At 35.5% G+C, this 22,809-nt stretch overlaps 1 non-coding gene across 1 annotated transcript; it reads right to left on the bottom strand.

Annotated features, from left to right (window-relative positions):
• Positions 1 to 9,643: 9,643 nt before the first annotated feature.
• TRNAL-CAA (transfer RNA leucine (anticodon CAA)) lies at positions 9,644 to 9,724 on the bottom strand. Its single transcript has one exon. It is a non-coding gene; the product is annotated as a tRNA-Leu (tRNA).
• Between the last annotated feature and the right edge of the window lie 13,085 nt (positions 9,725 to 22,809).

The raw sequence follows: 22,809 nt of genomic DNA, 5'->3' as shown, positions 1-22,809 counted from the left end.
TATATGATCTTATCAAATTAAAACTTTTTACTAATTTTTTAAAGAGTTCTGGAATTAGGTCCAGAACTCTTTAAAAAATCGTTTTCAAAAGAACAAGAATTTGATTCTCTGCCTTTTTCATCAAAAGCGGCGGCCCGTTCGCAGAGAGAACGAATTTGGCATTCAGATATTCCCCAGATAAATCCCCTAGCTAATTCCTGGCAAAAGATACAGGATCTGAAAATAGAAAACTTATTTGACCAATGAAATGCTCTTTGAGTAATTGCCTCGATTCAGAATCATTTTTATTTTTCTATCCGAGAACTAATGGGAAATAGATACATTACATGGGGAAAGTCGTGTGCAATGAGAATTGCAAGCACGGTTTGGGGAGAGATTTCTCGCTCTTACTGATACTGAAGAGCAGATCATCCACTCCATCCGACGAGCTCCGGGTTCGAGTCCCGGGCAACCCGGATCAAATTTCTGATAGGTACCTCTGTGCACTTATTCTGGTTCTGGATCTAATCAAGTTTTTTTAATATTTGTTTCTATTCACAGGGAACGAACTATCGCACTACGGGTTATCCAGAAAGATGATAAATAATTGATATTCCACTCATATAAATTTATTAATAATTTGGTTCCAGAATTGCGTTGCACTTCGTTATAGCGAAAAAAAAAAAATACTTATTCGATCCTATCTGTTCTCATTCCAATTGATCTTCCATTTCTGGAACCAGGAATAAATAATTTGATGGAGTATCTAACCACAGATAGATCTATAGAGTGTGGAATATATCTAAAAAAGATAGAGTCTATCTAAAATACGTCTATATTCTATCCATATAGTATAGATTCAGTATCTATCCCGTTGGGATAGATATTTAAATTCCATCCCAGATATTGGTTGACATTGATACATGGATCATATTATACTATAAAATAACAAGCCTTATGCTTGGGAGCCTCTGATGATTTTATAAACGAAGTTCTGACCATGACCGCAATTATAGAAAGACGCGAAAGCGCAAATTTATGGAGTCGCTTCTGTGACTGGATCACTAGCACTGAAAACCGTCTTTACATTGGATGGTTCGGCGTCTTGATGATCCCTACCCTATTGACCGCAACCTCTGTATTCATTATTGCTTTCATCGCAGCTCCTCCAGTAGATATTGATGGTATTCGTGAACCTGTTTCTGGTTCTCTTCTTTATGGAAACAATATTATCTCCGGTGCCATTATTCCTAACTCTGCAGCTATCGGTTTGCACTTCTATCCCATCTGGGAAGCAACTTCCGTCGATGAATGGCTATACAACGGGGGTCCTTACGAGCTAATCGTTCTACACTTCCTACTTGGTGTAGCTTGCTATATGGGTCGTGAGTGGGAGCTTAGCTTCCGTCTAGGTATGCGTCCTTGGATTGTTGTTGCATACTCAGATCCTGTTGCAGCTGCTACTGTCGTTTTCTTGATCTACCCTATTGGTCAAGGAAGCTTCTCTGATGGTATGCCTCTAGGAATCTCTAGTACTTTCAATTTCATGATTGTATTCCAGGCTGAGCACAATATCCTTATGCATCCATTCCACATGTTGGGTGTAGCTGGCGTATTCGGCGGCTCTCTATTCAGTGCTATGCATGGTTCTTTGGTAACTTCCAGTTTGATCAGGGAAACTACTGAGAATCAGTCCGCAAATGCAGGTTACAAATTTGGTCAGGAGGAAGAAACCTACAATATTGTGGCTGCTCACGGTTATTTCGGCCGATTGATCTTCCAATATGCTAGTTTCAACAACTCCCGTTCTCTACATTTCTTCTTAGCTGCTTGGCCCGTAGCAGGTATCTGGTTTACCGCTCTAGGCATAAGCACTATGGCTTTCAACCTAAATGGATTCAATTTCAACCAATCTGTAGTTGACAGTCAAGGCCGTGTAATTAACACTTGGGCTGATATCATTAATCGTGCTAACCTAGGTATGGAAGTTATGCACGAACGTAATGCTCACAACTTTCCTCTGGATCTAGCCGCTGTTGAATCTATTTCAATAGGTGGATAATACTCTGATGGATTGTTATCGTGTATTGCTTAATTGAAGCATACCAAGCCTTTCATTCATTTTATTGAAAGGCTTGGTATGCTTCAATTGTTTGGTTTTATTCTTCATACTTCTTCCCATTCCATCAATAATGGATATGTGCAGTTCCCCTGCATCCAGCAGGAATTGAACCCGCGAGTTCGCCAATTATGAGTTGGGCGCTTTAACCATTCAGCCATGGATGCTGGATAAAGATCATCAACATATTCATTCTATAATATGAGTATAGACTTAGATCTAAAATTGGGTAGTTCGGGATTGGGACCCATTTACATTCTTTCTCTCATACTTGATTCATGTCAAATATTCTCAATAGACATTCAAATAACATTTCATTGAATTAATTTGATAATAAGCCATACAACTTGTTCGAGAGTTGAGAGTTAGTCATTGATCTTGCTTTGATCCCCTATCAGAGGTCACCGACGACCCACATAAGAACAAACGTTAGCTCATTTTTTATTCTTGGAAGAAATGACTGTAGATAGATAAATTGGCTTTTCCGGGGCGGACATAGCCAAGTGGACCAAGGCAGTGGATTGTGAATCCACCACGCGCGCGTTCAATTCCCGTCATTCGCCCATAAAAGAAGATAAAAAAAATCGGACTGGATCCGATTCGTTGTCATTTCCCTTCCTATTTAAGTGAAATAAATTATATCCATGGGACATAATGGTATCGGTTGGTTGACACAAGATTTACAATTATATGAAATCAATATATGCTATAAATATTCTATTTATTGGGATAAAACAAAAGGGAGAGGTAAGGGGGGGGTTTCAAATAAATGAAAAAAAGAAGAAGACCCTGGATAATCAAATTGGAAGAGATACAAAGTTATCAATTTCTATGCAATCCATGGACCAAATCCAATTTGATTAGATTGTTAATTCAAATCCTTTCACGTCGGGAGCGCCTTATAAAGCTTTTTGATCCTAGAATTCTCAGTACGTTGCATTTACGCGATCTACGGAAAAGCAATCCATATTTTTTGGTCAAAGGTATAATAGTACTTACATTATCGATCCTCATATATCGCTTCAATCATCAAAGTAGTATGATTGATAGAAAAAATTTCTATTCGATTAAACTCTTTCCTATCCATAACTTTATGGAACTTGGAAATGAAACACCGGAAGAATATTTAAAGCCTTTCACTCAAAATTGGTTGAGATTTCCGCATCTTTTACTATCTTTCCAATTGAAAAGATATTACAATCGGGATTTTGATCCCATTAGTTTAAATTCAGGATATGGCAAGAACACGAACAAGAAGGATGAGATTATCTCGAAGAATCAAGGACTGAGCGAAACTCATTCGGAAAATGATGAGAAAGATATCAATTTGAAGATCGATTCAACTCTTAATTCAACCGAAAATGAGTATTGGAAACCTCAAAAATATCTTTGTGAAGATCCATTCACAAGGAATAAAACGGAGATTGAGCAACAAAGAAAAAGATCAATTCTTTGGGATCTTTCTTTTATTGAAAGAGAACAAACAAAAATAGAATTGGATTTGTCCTCAAAGTGTTTATCAAAAGATTATCCAATCTCTTGGGTGAAAGAATTATTTAAAGAAGATCAAAGATATACAGAAGAGAATTCCTTTCCTTTGGAGAGGAAAAGATTCATTGAAAATTTTACAAAATCAATTCGTTATTCTTTTTTTTACATATTGCCAATAGATGAACCGTGTATGGGTGGTCCTAGTGCTACTAAAAAGCCCATTGAAGATTTCAACTTATCCAAAAGGTTATTTAAAATAAAAAAAAAACGTTTTTTCCCAAGATTTAAGGGATTCAAAATCCTATTCATTAATGAATAGGATAGTTGATCTATGGAAGATCAAAACATATTTTGAAATTGAAAATCCTTCCTTGAATTGTGCTATGCGGAGTTTTACTCTGCCTTGGAATCTATTTTCTGCATTCTGTGATCAAAGCAAAGGAAAATACATATTGCACAAAAATTGTCTGGAATTGACAGATCAATTCACTCTATCAATAACTAAGCCTAGTCAGGTTCATGATAAAATTTCATTTTTTATTTATTATAAAATGAATCCATTATATGAACTCAACAAGAATGGATCGTTGAGATCGGATCGGATCTTCAATCACAGAGAAAAATGGAAGAATCAATCTTTATGGGTCCTACTCAATATTATTGATAAAGCGGATGATTATTTAGATCAAATAATCGACAAACAATTGAGCCAAATCGATTCCAAAAATTGCTTGGAGATAGGAACTCCCTTTAACAATTACAGAACTGAAGCTTTGGGTTGGTATGAATCAATTAAGTATAACATTGACAGCAGGTATTCGAAAAATTTATTAAATAGATTCTATTTTATAAATAGGCTCAGTGGCAATTTAAAGGATCAAATTAGAACAAATTTTATAGAAAATGAAAATTTAAATAATGTAACGAAAGATACAATTGACCGGCATTCATCAAGTTGGAAAAAAATTAAGAGAGAATGGTTCAACCATTCTATTATTCGAATTTATAAACATATCAATCGGAGTTTGAATGTGTACAAATGGTCCAATCAGACCGAATACTTTATGAAATATTTGAAACAGGTTTTTTCTAAAAAAAACTATTTTAAAATAGTGTTCGATCCAATTGAATTATGTACTAATACTAATCGAGATTCAATTGGTTGGTCTCTGTTTTTATCCCTTTCTGAAAGTATTGTAAAGATCTTAAACTCGAAGTTCGATATCATTTCGAACTTAAATTCTAAGTTCGATATTTTAATTTCGTTTCTTGATTTTGCATTTCATGGGCTCCAAAGTATGAATTATAGACTATTAAATCAGTTGTTAGATCCAATTGGTACTCTAATCGTTCGTTTAAGAAAATTTAAAACCTTTCTTTTGTATGACCATAATCTTTCACAAAGATCGAAATTATTGATTGATGAAGGAACAATTGCACCATTTGTTACGAATAAGATACCAATCCATTGATTATTGACTTTTTCGATAATGAAAATAATCGCATGGAATCATTCGATAACACTTATTTTTCGACGATAGCCAACGATCGAGACAATTGGTTGAATCCTGTGAAACTATCTGATCAGAGACCATTGATAGCTTCTTTTCACGGAGCAAATACACTCCAATTTTTTGATTATTTGCATCATACTCGGCCAAATTATAGGAATAGATTACCTTCTGATATGAAAAGATTTTATATAAAAAGGAATAATTTTACATATGGACAATTATTCAATCTTTTGATCATCCACAACAATCTATCTTCCTTGCCCATTGGTGAAATAGGACCCGTTCACTCAGAAAAAGAGACTATTTCATTCATCAAATCACAAGTATCTAACATATTATTACCTAAATATTTAAAACGAAAACGAAGTGGTAACCAAACGTTTGTATTAATCTATGATTTGTACAGATCCTTCAATTTACTAACTCGATTGAATCCATTCGTTCGTGAAAAGAGATATCTTTCTTCAATCGAAGAGATTTCTACAACGCCTTTAACAAAAGAACAAATAGTCAATTTTGAAAAAACTTTTTGCCAACCTTTTTTTAAAAGATCCGATTCAGAAGAAAACAAATTTGATCAGTGCTTTAAAAGGGGTTTCAGTTCAAACATGGGTCTTATTCAAACTCGATCTTATCAAGATGATTTACTATCCGAAATGTTTTCCAATAAGAACGAGGAAATTTTTCCCCGTATTCAAGATTGGTTTCTAACCAAATGTTTAAAAAACAAAATAGTAAACGAAGACATAGATGGAAGGAGTACCCTTTCTAATTCATCTAAAGAGGAACAGAATATTTATAGGATCTCTCAAATAGATAGTATTTTTTCAAAATGGGATTTGTTCAAAACATATATGCCCTGGTTTTTTACCTCTGCATGGTGTAAATATATTGAAAATATGCTTTTAGATACTCTTTCGGAGATATTACTACATGGCAGTAATCCATTTGTATCTATTTTGCAAAATATTAAGCATAATATTTTGCTTAAACGGAATATATTGTGGGAATTTTCTCATCCATTATGGGAACCTATACAATGTAAATTGAGAACGAATCTTATTAATAAGTTTTTTTTTCCAAGTAATAATTTCAAGGATTTTTTCCCTTCCTGCAAGGATTTTTTAATAGAGGAAACTAGTGATCGAGAGAAGTCATCAGTTCCATTCATATGGGCACATATGAGATTACTAAATGCTCGGGGGTATAAATATGGGATTCTTATCCCTTTTTTCGTTCTTGGGTATTCTATTCTTCAATATTTTAAAGTTATTTCTTTCACCTTTATCAATATAAAGAGATACTTTGAACTCATCAAGTATTTAAAGCATCCATCATACGTGATAGAGTTGCAAAAAATGATTAATCCTCCCGTGCCTAATAGCTTTCTCTATTATACAATAGACAGATCCAGTTCTCTTCCACAGATTATTAATAGTTTTTTTTCTATGAAGAGGAAGAGGAAGACGAAGAGGAAGACGAAGAATAGAAATATAAAATTGCTTATAACTATAATAAGAGAGTTGAACGGATTGTGCTCTAGTATGGATATCTCCGAAAAAGAGATAAACTTACTAGTTCAGTTTCTAATGACGGAAAAAACCCTTTTTAAATTTGAATCAATTTTTACTTACAGTCATAATTTATTCAAGAATGAATTTGGAGATCAAATCATTAGACAGCCAGGGCTTATTCACTTACGATATTTGGCCTACACTTATCAAAAAGGTCTAATTAATTACGGGTTCAATCCATTTTGTTTAGCAGAAAGATGGGTATTCCTTGCTTTTTGTCAGAAGATTACCTCTTCACAAATATTGTGTCAAACCAACCCCACATTTCATGGAAAACCTTTCTCACTCCACTCAGGATCATTACTTTCCAAAGGGATTTTACTGATAGGTCCTATGGGAACTGGCTGATCCTATTTGGTCAAAAGTCTAGCAGCAGACTCATATGTTCCTTTAATAAGAATATCTCTGAAGAAGCTCTGGTATGGTGAGTATTTAGATTACCCTGTTGAACGCATTCCTACTGAGTTTGATCCTTTTGTGAAAGACAAAATTGAAGATTTCCATATTACCTTAGAATTGGCGAAAAGCATGTCTCCTTGCATAATATGGATTCCAAACATTCATGAACTGAATTTAAATGACGCAACTAACTATTTATTTGGTTTTGGCTTCACTGACTTGTTCCTTAGTGTATTAATGAACAATCTCTTTAGATTTAGAGATGGTGAGAAAGATTCTATGAGAAATATTCTTGTTATTGCTTCGACTCATATCCCCCAAAGAATGGATCCAGCTCTAATAGCTCCAAATCGATTAGATAGATCGATCAATATTCGAATGCTTGTTATCCCACAACGACAAAGGGAATTTCCTATTCTTTTATGTAGCAAAGGATTATACTCGGGAAAATTTCCCGATGAATTTGGATCTATAACCATAGATTATGCTGCACGAGATCTAGCAGCACTAGCCGATGAAGCCTTAATACTTAGTATTACCCGAAATAAATCAGTTATAGACACTAATACAATTCGATCCGCTATTTATAGGCAAATTTTTCATTTACAATCTATGGATAATCAAGTTGGATCCAGTCAAAATGACGAAAGAATTATCTACAAAGTAGGAAAGGCTTTTATACAAAATACGCTTAGAAGAAATTCTCCCATGAATCCTCTATCTACCAAAAAGGAATTATGGAAGAAAAGGTTTTGTTATTTGTCTGAATGGTATTTAGAACCTTCGATTGCCGAAACAACTATGAAGGAATTGACCATACTTCCCCATATTTTGGGTTGCTTGGCCGGATCAGCGGCTCGAGATTCTTGGTCTATATCAGAACGAAATAGAGAGAATTGGATTCCTTTCGATAAATTAGCTGAGCATGATCTTGATATAGCTTCTAGTCTTTTAGAAAGTATTCTGGTGGAGTTTCCATTTTCTAGGTTAGGAATATGTCAGGGTAAGTGCGATAAGGATCAGATCACATTTGCTCCTCAACTCAAAATGAGAGATAATCTAGATATGATACGATTTATGAAAGAATATGAATTGAAGTTTACTCCCGGCGCAAAACAAAGGGATATGGATGAAGAATTAATAAAGAATGTAGTTTGGACTCCTAGGATCTGGCGTCTTAGTTTTCTTCGCAGTAATAGATTCGATCATATAAAAACACCCAATTCATTGGGATCTTCGTATCAGTTCGGATCGTTAAGAAAACGGCAGATGGACAGATCTCTATTTCCTATACGATATCCGAAGCAATATAAATACTCTAAGAAACCACTGTTCTTTATAGGAAGATGATTTCTTTGGGATTCCTTCCTATTTCAAGAGCAGTGCCCTGTGTTTTCACGCCATGAATTTTTCGCAAATGAAGAACTGCTGAAAAGGCTTTATATTACTTATGGTGCAAGAAGATTAATAGCACAACCTGATTTTCTCCCTAAAAAAAGTATCCAAAGTTTTTTTCGTAGATATGATTCAAAATCCACGATCAATTCGGTTTTGGTCATGAATTTGTGGAAACCATTGTCTCTTAGACATAGACATATCGAGCATTTCAAACGCATTCAAGCGATTGGTATCCAATTGGAACGTATGCAGCCATATTTTCCTATATATTCATATAACCGTTGGTTGACCGAAAATTCGAGAGAAAGGGTTGACCGCTTCCAATCGTTAATTCATCGCCAAAGATGGCTCGGAACCAATAGGTTATTATCTAATGAATCTTTTCTTTATAATACTCTATTTGAGAGTTATCAATATTTATCAAATCTATTCCTATCTAACAGAATGTTATTGGATCAAATTACAAAGACATTGTTGGAGAATAAATGGCTTTTTCCCAATGAAATTGAACACTCAATTCATACAACAGGATTAAGATTTGATATCAGCTGGGAGAATATGGAATGAAGTAAAAGAAAATTGACCGGGCAGTAGGGTCGTGGGAATCAATGAGAGGTTCTACATATGCTCCAATTTAAGATCCTATAAAGACTTGATAGATCTTTAATTTGAGGTTCCTCACTCCGAGATCTCGACCATGTAAGAGTAAGCATAGTCTAATAATATCTCATTAAGTTAACTAGACTATGCTTACTCCTTATTTCCTCGATTTCGGTTCTAGCATTATTTTTTTCCACACTATTTGAAGAGAGGAAAGGATAGAGTCACAGGATCCGACATGGATATAGTTGGTGAGGTTCGGGCGTAACTCCCGTATATTGCAAGATCTTGATAGAGGTGGTATCTGGTCAATCTATGTATCGATCTTCTCAATCTGTGTCCTTAATGAAATATACCTCATAATACGAGGGTGTATTCGGAATGGACTCCTCATTAGGTAGAGAAGATCTGATCCTACCTGTGATCCACTGTCCTATTCCAACAGCGTTAACTTGTAGGTAATCGATCGTCGGAATACCTCGTATCAACAGAGAATCTATCTCAATCTATTGAGATACTCTACGAGATTTGCCATAATATTGCTCATTCAATAAGCATGAGCAATATTATGCCTTGAAGAGGACTCGAACCTCCACGCTCTTAAGCACGAGATTTTGAGTCTCGCGTGTCTACCATTTCACCATCAAGGCATCCCAAAAGGAAATTCTATTCCATTCATATATATATATGAAAAATATCCTGATCTATGAATGAACATATGTTAGAGATAGCGTATTCGAGTATTGATATACGATTGGTCATATAGGTTCATCATAATTTTTTTTTTATCTGGAGGAGATTTCCTATAAAACAAGACGACTGAATGAACATCCTTTCTTTTTCAATTCAATAGAAACCTAAAGAATTGAATATGGTACAAAATAAAAAATATTTTCAAAAACTTTAACTTTTTTCGGTAAAAGTGATGTCTTGGTCCGAGTGGAGGTAGGGGTAACAGTCCTTTTCTTTCTCTTTTCCACATGTCCATAGAAACATTTATAAAAAAGAAAGATAGATATCTATTCAATCTATTTTATTAGAGAGGTAATAATTTGTAAAATTAATCGCACTTCTTCCCTTCATAAGGGGTCCATTGATGAAAAGAGACTGGAAAAAGTAAAGTTCGGACCCAATTCCTACAGTTATGGATATAAGCACAATCCAAATTCCTGGAGAGTTATACATTTGTGTATCTATGAAATCATTTACTATTTCTTGAAGCTAAATCTTTCCCCTGGATAGACCATATAGCCAGAAAGACCATAAACCAGAATGGAAGAAAAGCAAATGAAACTCTTTCAAACAATCTCAGGGTATAATTGAAAATAAAGTTTTCACTTTGTACATGTCAGATCATGAATTAGTAATTTATTTCAATCTCCGAAAGAGTAGCAAAAGTTTCTAACTTCCAAGTTTAGGAGATTTACATAATCTCATGAATAGGATTGAATATTCCTCCATAATCTATCTCCTTTTTCCTTAAGGAAGCCTTCCCAAGAGGACTTAGATCTATCTATGATTTATGCTTTTTTCTTTTTATTTTTTCTCTTTTGTTCCGATAAACATATTGTCCGATCTGAACGGGAATCAATTTCTAATTTATCAGGATATATAAATCCACTATATAGATAGGTAGATCTCGATCCTGTTTATGCGTTAACGAAAATGTGCAAAAGCTCTATTGGCTTCTGCCATTCTATGAGTCTCTTCCTTTTTGCGTATAGCATTGCCATTCCCTCTAGCAGCATCCATTAATTCGTGACTCAATTTGAAATTCATATTTCGACCCGGACGTTTTCGAGATGCCCCTAATAACCAACGAATGGCAAGTACTTTTCCTTGGATTGATCTTATCTCAGTGGGAACTCGATAAGTCGATCCACCCACACGTCTTGCTTTTACTGTTACATTGGGAGTTACTCTACGTATTGCTTGGCGTAGAACAGATAGTGGATTTTTATCCGTCTTTTGTTGAATCTTTTTGATGGCTCGATAAAGAATTCGATAAGCCAATGATTTTTTTCCATTTTTAAGAATACGGTTAACCACCATGTTAACTAATTGATTATGATAAATAGGATCGGATTTTGCAGTTTTTTTTCTGCAGTACTTCGCCGTGACATGAGTGTGAAAAAGGTTCAAGAATCTATTTCATAAAGGCTGAAAATAATTTATTTTTGCTTTTTTACTCCATATTGTAGGGTGGATCTCTAAAGGTATGAAAGATCTCCCTCCAAACCGTACATACGACTTTCGTCGAATACGGCTTTCCACATTATTATATTTGCATAGATGAGATATATTCTTTATGCATATAATTATGTTTACTCACTCTCAATTGAGTATCCATTCCATTTCTTTTGCTATGATTGGAAATCCTGTATTTTACATATCTATACGATCAAGTCCTTAGGTTTACAAAATAGTGTATAAAAAAGTGTTTCAAATCATTGCTATTTGACTTGAACCCGTTCTAATAAGGTCAAGGTATTTTCGAATTTTCTGTTGAAACAATCAGGGAAAACTTCGAAAATGATTTCGATATTGAACCTTGGACATATAATAGTTCCAATGAAAAATAAGATCGTGTTTTTTTTTTCACGGTAGCCTGCTCTAGTCCCCTTACAAAACGTTCGTTATTAGGTTAGCTATATACTTAACATGTTCCTAGCAATTCACATGGCATCATCATGAAATGATACAAGTATTAGATAAGTAAGAATATACAACGCACTAGAATGCCCTTGTTGACGATCTTTTACTTCGGCAGCATCTAGGGTTCCTCGAACAATGTGATATCTCACACCGGGTAAATCTTTAACCCTTCCTCCTCTTACTAATACTACAGAATGTTCTTGTAAATTATGGTCAATACCAGGTATATAAGCAGTGATTTCAAATCCAGAGGTTAATCGTACTCTGGCAACTTTACGTAAGGCAGAGTTTGGTTTTTTGGGGGTGATAGTGGAAAAGTTGACAGATAAGTTTTCTTCACTGCCACTCTACAAAACCGTACATGAGATTTGCACCTCATATGGCTTCTCGTTCATTTTTTTTTTGTTTCGAAGTAAGATAAATTGGATTATTCTCGTTGTTCGAGAATATTAATATTCCCTTCCTTTATACATTATGTCTCAAAGAGTAACTGGAACCAATTAAGTCAAACACATTTTCGTATTCTAACCAAACACTAATGAATCCTATTTGTCCTTTTCAGTCAAAAAGATTATGCAAAATCTTCGGGATTCCCTCTTCCTTCTCTATTCCCATCCTATAAGTACAGTGCCTGAAGAAATACTCTTTTTGTATGAATCGACATTATTACATGCTAATTCCTTCTTGATATCTCGATATATCATTCCTCCAAATCACAAATTGGATTCGAAATTGACGGGTTAATGTGAGCTTATCCATGTGGTTATACACTGTTCGAATTTGAACAGGAATCAATTTAATGAAAGATCCTGGCTTTCGTGCTTTTGTTGGGGTTGTCCAAGATCATTTCGATGACCTATGTTGAGGGAGATATATATCCATATCTATCTGATATATGATCTGATCGACTGCGTAAGTCCACACGAATAGCAACCGATACCAGGGAGAGTATACGGAAAAGTTATTTTTGATCTGATATGATGAACTGATGAACGGCATCAGTCCTATATCTTGTTTCTGTGGACCGGTGGAAAAGTGAGGGCTCAGCGGGAAGAGGATTGTACCACGAGAGAGCGAAGGGGTCAACCTGGTCCGAATAGACAACATGAATTTTGGAAATGTAGTTGTACTCTTACATCGATCCAGATCAAGAAGTATTTCCATCCACGGGGGTAAATATTTGCTCGCTAGACGAGAGGATAGCAGTGCTAGTTACAAATTCTGTTCCGGTAGGATTTCACTTTATTTCTATAAAGTAGTTAACAGTTTCATAGGGTCTTCTCCTTGGTGCAAGAAGAACAATTTGATCCGTATCATCTCTGTATAATCTTGACTCGATCTTGTTCTCCTTGTTCTTCCAAACAATATTGAGTTCTTTCCGTACGCACTAGTGCTAGATCGGATCAAACATGTTGATTCAAGTTCATGTAAAACTTGCTTGATCAAGATAGGTAAAATATTACTGATTTTACGGGACCATATGTTATGATTCGAATCAGTAGGAAATACTACTTTTGACAGGATTCACTCAGAATAGGCTCCAATTTTTTTTTCTTAGTAGTGTGAAAAGAAGGAAGGTCTGGCTTCAAGTTGTTCGAGATAAAATAGTGGGATAGTTGTGTTGAGTCTCTCGACCCTTTGGTAAGTTATTATTCATAAGTCAGTTCTCCTTCCAGATGAGTGTAGGGAAGGGATATAACTCAGCGGTAGAGTGTCACCTTGACATGGTGGAAGTCATCAGATCGAGCCTGATTATCCCTAAACCTAATGTAAGCCCTTCCATATTTTTTGGTCAAAGGAATAGTAGTACTTACATTATCGATCCTCATATATCGCTTCAATCATCAAAGTAGTATGATTGATAGAAAAAATTTCTATTCGATTAAACTCTTTCCTATCCATAACTTTATGGAACTTGGAAATGAAACACCGGAAGAATATTTAAAGCCTTTCACTCAAAATTGGTTGAGATTTCCGCATCTTTTACTATCTTTCCAATTGAAAAGATATTACAATCGGGATTTTGATCCCATTAGTTTAAATTTAGGATATGGCAAGAACACGAACAAGAAGGATGAGATTATCTCGAAGAATCAAGGACCGAGCGAAACTCATTCGGAAAATGATGAGAAAGATATCAATTTGAAGATCGATCGTTATATGAATATATCATATAAAATATATGAAAATATATCATGAAAATTGACCTTTCAATTTAAATTGGTAGATTCCATTATTATTTTAACGTTTTTGTCGAGAGAATGGATTGATTCAATTTGCAACATATTTAGATAAAGAATATGCAGAGTTATCTATCTACGAGATAAATGAATAAATGAAATACATAAGATTTCTTTCACATCACAATAAATGAATTAACCCCATTGTTCCTTATGGCAGTTCCAAAAAAGCGTACTTCTAGATCAAAAAAAAAATTCGTAAAAATGTTCGGAAGGGAAAAGCATATCGGGCCGCAATAAAAGCTTTTTCTTTAGCTAAATCTATCTCCACCGGTCATTCGAAAAGTTTTTATTGCATAGTCAATGATGATTCCTCTGGATCATCCGAATCAAAATTGACAGCAATTGATTTGGATGACCCGTAGCACAACACGAGCGAATATACGACACCACCCTCCAGGACCCTGGAGAACAGTGATGCAAAATCATTTTATTCGGGTACTCCCAAGGGTGGTCGTACGAAAAGGACACGGTCATTAATTAGTTCCACTACAGTACTTTCCTTCAGCCAATCTAGATAAATGATGAATTTATAAACCATTCTTCTATCCATTATGCCTTCCCACTAGAAAGGGATTAGAGTTAATCCTTTTTTTTTTTTTAAGGATCCCGAATGAACTTCAGAATTACCATTATGCTACCGAAAATGTAGCATAATCTTATCAACATCCCAATCCATCCATTCCGATCCAAAACTAGGATTAATTTATTATTATTTATAAATAAAGAGAACCTATGGAATCACGCATGGGGATGATATTATTTCATTATGGAATTGCTCGTGCATTTCGTAATAGATGCGCGTTATTGCTTTATGGTGAATAATTACTATAGTTTCAGATATCTTGATTCATTCTTCTTCTGTTTCTGCTCCTCCCATTGATTCATCCCCCTATTGGGTCCCATTTTTTCCCTCCTTTATGGTTGGATAAAAAGAAGTGCTCAATCCTTTAGGAGAACTAAAAGTAATCATCTTTCTTCGTATCTCTACCATTTATAATGCGTAATGCCCAAACCATTGTGACAGAGATACATAAAAAGAGCTGACTAATCTAGTGCAATTTGATCCTATTGATGAAACCCCCTTCTACATCTTAGTAGCTCAAAATAGGATCAATTCATTCATTAACAGCTTATATATGGTAATATTAGCCTGTATGTAATATTATTGGGAGCTATAAATATATTTGGATGTCTCCCCTAAAATTGGAAAGTCTAACATGATAATAATCATATGGGAGATCATGGATCAGAAACATAGTTTCGTTCTAGATATGTATATAATCAAACCATCCAATCAAAAAAATTATAAAGTGATGGTATAACCATTTATTGTTTGGAATCTAGTTGTTCTGATTCTTCCCATCGTAAGCGAAATAAGCAAAAATTTACATATATTCTTTGTATGATAACGCATGTGACTATTTCCAATTCTCTTTCGGAACAGCGGGATCTGAACCCACGACCTCCATCACCCCAAGATGGCGTGCTACCAAGCTGCGCCATGCTCCGTTATAACTATCAACCAACATAAAATTGATTCAAATGTTGATGCCCGAACTTAGATCTTATTTGGACTTATATTATATTCACAGATCACTCCCTCTGCTAGACACGTTCCATAACATTGACGATCTGGTGTAAATAAGCTAGTATGGTCCCTACGAAGCCGCCATGGTGAAATTGATAGACACGCTGCTCTTAGGAAGCAGTGCGAGAGCATCTCGGTTCAAATCCGAGTGGCGGTATTTTTCCAGGAAGATCTCATCAATCACTTCTTCCTATGTAACAATATATGTTCAGTCTATTTTCATTGTGATGGATCAATCCTATCTTTCCATCATAGATCTCATTCGGGAATAAAACGAATAAATGAGTTTATTATGATATTCATAACTTTAGAACATATATTGGCTCACATCTCTTTTTCTCTCATTTTGGTTGTCACTCTCATTTATTGGGGAACCTTAGTTTATCGAATTGAAGGACTAAGTAGTTCGGGAGGAAAGGGCATGATAGTTACTTTTCTTTGTACAACGGGATTATTAATTAATCATTGGCTTTATTCAGGACATTTACCGTTGAGTAATTTGTATGAATCATTCATGTTCCTTTCCTGGAGTTCATCCGTGTTCCATATACTTCTAGAAGTACGGAGTCGAGATGATAGGTGGTTAGGTGCAATCACCGCGCCAAGTGCTATGTTAACTCATGGTTTTGCTACTTTAGGTCTTCCGGAGGAAATGCAACGATCCGGAATGTTAGTACCCGCGCTACAATCTCATTGGTCAATGATGCATGTAAGTATGATATTGTTCAGCTATGCAACCCTTTTATGTGGATCCCTAGCATCCATAGCTCTTCTAGTGATTATGTCCGGAGTAAATAGCTAGGTTATTTTTGGTGCGATGGACAATTTATTTTCCCGAGCCATTCTTCCCAATGAAAATTTTTATTCACATGAAAAGCAAAAAAGTGATTTGCAATACACTGTTTATTTTTCATCAACGAATTATCGTAAATGTCAATTGATTAAACAATTAGATCATTGGAGTTATCGTGCGATTGGTCTCGGTTTTTCTCTTTCAACCATAGGTACTCTTTCTGGAGAAATATGGGCCAATGAAGCATGGGGATCTTATTGGAGCTGGGATCCAAAAGAGACTTGGGCATTAATTACTTGGACCATATTCGCAATCTATCTGCATACTAGAATGAATAAGGGTTGGCAGGGTGAGGAACCGGCAATTGTGGCTTCTTTAGGATTTTTTATAGTTTGGATCCGTTATTTGGGGGTCAATCTATTAGGAATAGGGTTACACAGCTATGGATGGTTGGAACCATAAATGGACCGAATTCCTGGAAGGAAAAGGAAGGATAGATTCGATCCAGTTCTTTTATGTGATTGATAAGTGACATCAATAACTGGTACAAGTTATTTCAAGTAGTGATTATAGAATGATGGAATCACTACTTGAAATAACTTGAACTATATTAGATTCAAATAAAAGAAAGACGATTTGAACCATTCCTATCATTACCAACCACAGCGAAAAGAAATATAAAATGAGTATGAGGTAGCAATTCCATGTTTGAATTAACCCATTCCCTTTTTTCAATGGAACTCCGGCTACTGAAGCATACATGTACTATAATAATGCGCTTACCCATGTAGGGTAACCGGGTATGTGAAAAAATTGGCGATTTCATTGTATAAGCGATGAAGAACCCTAAATAGAATACTATTTATTATCCAATATTCCTGAACCTAATGTTGGTCTATCAGATCTCTAGAGACCTATACTTAAAGCTCCGATTAGAGGAAAGATAGAATTACTTGCAGTGTATTGTGGCCAAATAGAAACGTCTTCCCCCCCCCCTCCCTCCGTACGGATAGAAGTGGGTGAACGAAAATTTATTCCAGTTCCCGCATAGGAAATAAAGGTATAATATATCGAGGATAATTGGCTACTGTATATTGCTAACATCAGTAAATGCAACAATCGAGGATTTTGAGTAATTGGCCAAGCAACTGAAATGGCCAAAGTGGTAACAAATCCTGTCAAATAGGTCCGATGGAAAATCCGTCAATTCCCATTCTCCAAGGAAAATCAATAAGTCCAGTTATACTCTTTATTCTTTCAATTGGTTCAATAATTTATCAAATTGGAAATGGTAATGGACGGAATGTATATATAATGAAAAGGAGTTAGAGTAAACAAATACCTAGAGTATACCATCGAATCAGATCATTCCCTCCTTCTATGGGTGGGAAATAATGGGACTAAGGAACCCCAGATATAGGCAAACCAACAATTATAGTTGAGCGAGCCAAGGTAATTCGCTCATTATAGAAGATACTTTGCATCTCCACTGATAAAAACCCATACTTGATCCAAGATCTCAAGTATGGGTTTTTATCAGTGGATAAAAAAAAATATTAATATGAAATGGATTTAACCTTTTTTATTGTGCATATTGATCAGCAAGCTAGACCCATACTGTGCGTTGTCTCATGCCATAAATAAACACGTACACTCAAGAAATCTGTTGGACAAGCAGATTCACACCACTTACAACCTGCGCAGTCTTCTGTTCTTGGAGCAGAAGCAATTTGCTTAGCTTTACATCCTTCCCAAGGTATCATTTCCAATACATCTGTGGGACAAGCTCGTACGCATTGGGTACAACCAATACATGTATCATAAATTTTGACCGAATGTGCCATTGGATCTCCATTAGTTAGTAAAAAGTTTTAATTTGATAAGATCATATATAGCCAAATCTTCTAATATATGCCCAATAAAGATGGCTAATAACGGGATATTATGAATATAAAACGAATCAGTAATTGTAATCTCCATTATATTTGGAACCGATCTGTATTTTTTGGATCATTTCGATCCCCCCAGATCACCCCGAATATGGTCCAATCATGACAGGTAATTTTCCTAATGATTTTTATATGGATCAATCATGTTTTTGATCGACCGTAATACTATAGATATTTTGATAGATTCTGGTCATATAGAATAGATATATCTTCTGAGATATACCTTATTTTTTGATAAGGTATAGATATACCGATATACGATACTTCATCACCATTTCGACAAATGAAATTGATCGATACGAATTGATTATATGATACGATGTCAGTAGCTGATAAAATAGCTGTTTCAGCGTCTACAATAGCTATAACAAAGATCGATAAGATGCCCCTGGCCGGCTATATTTTAAGATAATCCAAATATGCTACTGAATTTGAATCGACCGTATGCAGTATTGGCGACACATAAGTGCTCTAACCATGTTTCGACTCGTAATACCAATAGATAATGAAGAAAGCACCTCGAACTCGAATAAGTGTATGCTCGAGCATAATAGATCAACCCCTTATACCTTTATCTTCTCAGATACAAAAGTTATATTTAGTTTTTTATTTTCCATTATCTAATGATCTTCTATTATAAGATCAGGAATAGAATTATACTTCTCATCATACTTATTAGACGAAAAAGATATCCAGGTGGATTCATAATTATCGATAATTCATTCCAACTGGAACGAGCAATGGAATCTGACCTCCCAGGAAAAGTAGGAGGCCAATGAAATTGGAGGATATTCCAGGATCAAATATCCAATTGATCACCACGTCGGTATTGTGAATATGCAGTTACGAATAATCCGGCCAAAGTTATAGGAATTAGACCTAACACAATTCCGGATGGCAAAGCCTCAATCATTTCTATTCAACGGAATAAGTAGGGATAATAGCTATACTGGATAGTACCCTTAATTTGCTATGAATCTCAATGATCAGAAATTTATATAGAGGGAATAAACAAAATTATTGAAATTGAAATAGTGAACTGAGAGGGTTTCCCCTTCCCTCATTTTGAGTAAGTTGTATCTTGCTCGAACTAATGAATAGGACTAGGGTGAAAATGATAGAAGCCAATAAGAAACCGAAATAACTAATTATAGTTATAGTAGGCGTGGAAGGACTGAATGAAATATGGTTTATACATATCTTCATGAGACAATTACCTAAATTTTTCTTTTCGTAACCTTGAGATCAGAATACAAAAGATCAATTGTCCCAATTCGTACCAATTCTCCTATATCTACTATAGGATATGTATGAATGAACATGGATGAGAGGAGATCTATAGTAGAAATCTCTTCATTATCCTAGAAATCATTCATCGAGCAACTAATGAATAGCACCGGTAAACCCCTTCACAAATTGTCGAATGTAATCTTCTTACAGGGTGAATGAATTCTCAATCAGTACGATTGGATCACCTGGCATTAACTTTTTACCAGTAGCTATTGGTCCAGAGACTGGACCGGAAGAAAACTCTCCACAGACATAGCCAAAGTTTTGTGAATTTCACGTTTAGGTGTAAGAAAGAATATGAATATCCAGTTTGTCCTTTCATTTCTCGATCTTATTGATCCAATCATTCGACCCTCTAGACGGATTAGGTTTTTTCAATATTAATTATTAGAGCGAGTAGAGCCCGATATTACAGAAATTCCACCTATTGAAAAGAGTAACTTGTAATTTCACATACCTAAAATTGGCTAGGTTCTATTGCACTATCCACTTGGTTTTATCTAATAAGTAACACCTACTCGTTAATACAAGGTACTATATAATAAGTCTGTGGCATAACTCCATCTGTGCCGGATACTATTCGAAAAGCAACATACATCTGCGTAGCACCAATGATCCCCGTGCAATTTGAATTACTGGGTTCATCTACACGGGCATAATGTCATGTCGGAATGAAAAAGGAAGAATATAAAAGAATAATATTCTGGATGAGTTTTATTGATAGTGATTGATATCCTTTGCAAGCGGCACTCATCCTCTTTTTCGGTTCTAAAGTCACCCGTATGCAGAAGCTAATTCCAATCGAAAATTTCCACTATGCTATTGTTACAACATCGATTGAGGGAGTTGGGGTTCCTTACGCCTGGACGGACCTCGGAACATGCAATATTCTCTTCTTTCTGTTGGGATTTAGTCTACCAAATAGAGATAGAATAACTGCTGGCAGGAACAGAATCATTCTATCCCGTTCCTTCTCGATACTCATCAAAATTGTATTGCTGTGTCAGAAGAAAGCTAGCTATACTGGTCCAGTAGACTTTAAAGATACCCTTGGTATAACATTGAAAATTGAACAAGGATTGGAGAAGATATCAGTAGTTTTCCATTTCCTGATCTCTATCTTTCATGGGATCAATTCCCCCTTGACTGACTTTACAATAATATATGGAGCTGAGCATGTCTGGGAATACGGGAGAATGCTCCTTTGCTGACATTATTACTAGTATTAGATACTGGGTTATCCATAGCATTACCATACCTTCTCTATTCATTGCAGGTTGGTTATTTGTAAGCACGGGTTTGGCTTATGATGTGTTCGGGAGCCCCCGGCCAAATGAGTATTTCACAGAAAGTCGACAAGAGGTTCCATTAGTAACTGGCCGTTTCGATCCGTTAGAGCAACTCGATGAATTTACTAGATCTTTTTAGGAGGCACTAATGACTATAGATAGAACTTATCCAATTTTTACAGTTAGATGGTTGGCCGTTCACGGGCTAGCTATCCCTACAGTTTTTCTCTTGGGATGAATATCGGCAATGCAGTTCATCCAACGATAAACTCTATACTAAAGGAAGAGGAAGTATGTAGATATGACACGACCGAACCCGAACGACCAAAATGTTGAATTGAATCGTACCAGTCTCTACTGGGGGTTGCTACTAATTTTTGTACTTGCTGTTCCATTCTCCAATTATTTTTTCAATTAGGAACAATGATAATATTCTCACTCCATTCGAAGAGATCCAATACGCATAATTATCTATGCTATGACTGTTTATGTCTCGAGTATGACCACTTAAGAAAATTTGAAAGGGAGTAAGAGAAATGGCCGATACCACTGGAAGGATCCCTCTTTGGTTGATAGGTACTGTAACTGGTATTATCGTGATTGGTCTACTGGGTGTCTTTTTCTATGGTTCATATTCCGGATTAGGGTCATCCCTATAGTAGGGGAAATGCACTTACTGTCTGTGGGAAATAGTATACATGCGAAAGTTAAAAATCGATAAGGCCTTACCCTTCAAAGAAGGGTAAGGCCTTATCGAAATCTCTTTTTGAGATTCTTTCTATATTAATCTGAATTAGAAGAGAAGATTCGTACAAATAAAATGACTCTGTCATTTACTTCATTCAATGCCTTTCAGTCAAGTGATGAGCCAATCTATTCTTCCGCTATATGATCGAAAAAAAATTGGATCGATCAAATTTAAATATCTGTCGAAGGAACAACAGAAAAACGGATAATATTAAGTACTAAATATTTGCTCATTTATCTGATGGAAGATTATGCGAAGTTTTTGTAAAAACCCGAACTATGAGAATCTAAATGTGCATATAGAATATTTTCTTCTATTTTTTTGGCTTACAAAATAAAAGAGGAGGAAAAACACCTTTTATTCATTTTCTCTCATTAGGAACAAACCCTATCAAAAGTTTTATAAGCTTTTTTTTATGAGTGATATTGCCCCTTACTTGTCTGCTCTTCCTTCTTTAGGAATTTTCAGTATAACGTACAAAATAATCTTCAAACTATGAAGGAATTGACGAATAGGACAAGATCGGAAACCCAATTAGTTCTTCGAATAATGAAATAGGAGAATGGGATCAGAGAAAATAGGAATCTTCTCCAAGATTGCTTAGTTATTCTGCTCATCTCTCCTCCCTACGATCTATCTCTATTTTCCGGATCGTTTGGACAACGAAATGAGGGAATGGCATGTATATAGTACACGATATAGCATATCGGGGATCGTTCAACAAGTTGATCTGTTCCAGTGCTTATGGAGTCACTCCCTATTTCAATTTTATTCCAATTTAGATCTAAATGAACATTTTATCAAGAATATATAAGGGAGAAGAAGGATAAAAGGCTCCGAAGGGGTATTAATTTTTGAATCAATAAGTAAACTTCATGTTCAAAAATCTATGGACCTAAAGATTCATCTCGGCCAATTGAACTTTCTCAAATTGTTTCTTCTTAAGGACCAAAAATATCTGTGCCAGAATGACAGATGCTAAGAATAATAAAAGACCTTTAACACGTAATGGATCTTGAAGTACTATATCTGCATCTCCTTGACCAAATCCACCCAAATTAGGGTTATTCGTTAATGGCTGATCGACCTTGATCAATTCGCCTTCTGAAATAAGAAGCTCCGGTCCTGGAGGTACAATGTCAACCACTTGCCCACCATCTGATGTATTATCGATAGTTAT

This window comes from Pinus tabuliformis, chromosome 9 (assembly GCF_031772625.1).
Source record: "Pinus tabuliformis cultivar Carrire ecotype Pingquan chromosome 9, CPIR1, whole genome shotgun sequence".
Taxonomy (NCBI): Eukaryota; Viridiplantae; Streptophyta; class Pinopsida; order Pinales; family Pinaceae; genus Pinus; species Pinus tabuliformis.
This window is presented reverse-complemented; position numbering and strand designations above follow the sequence as displayed.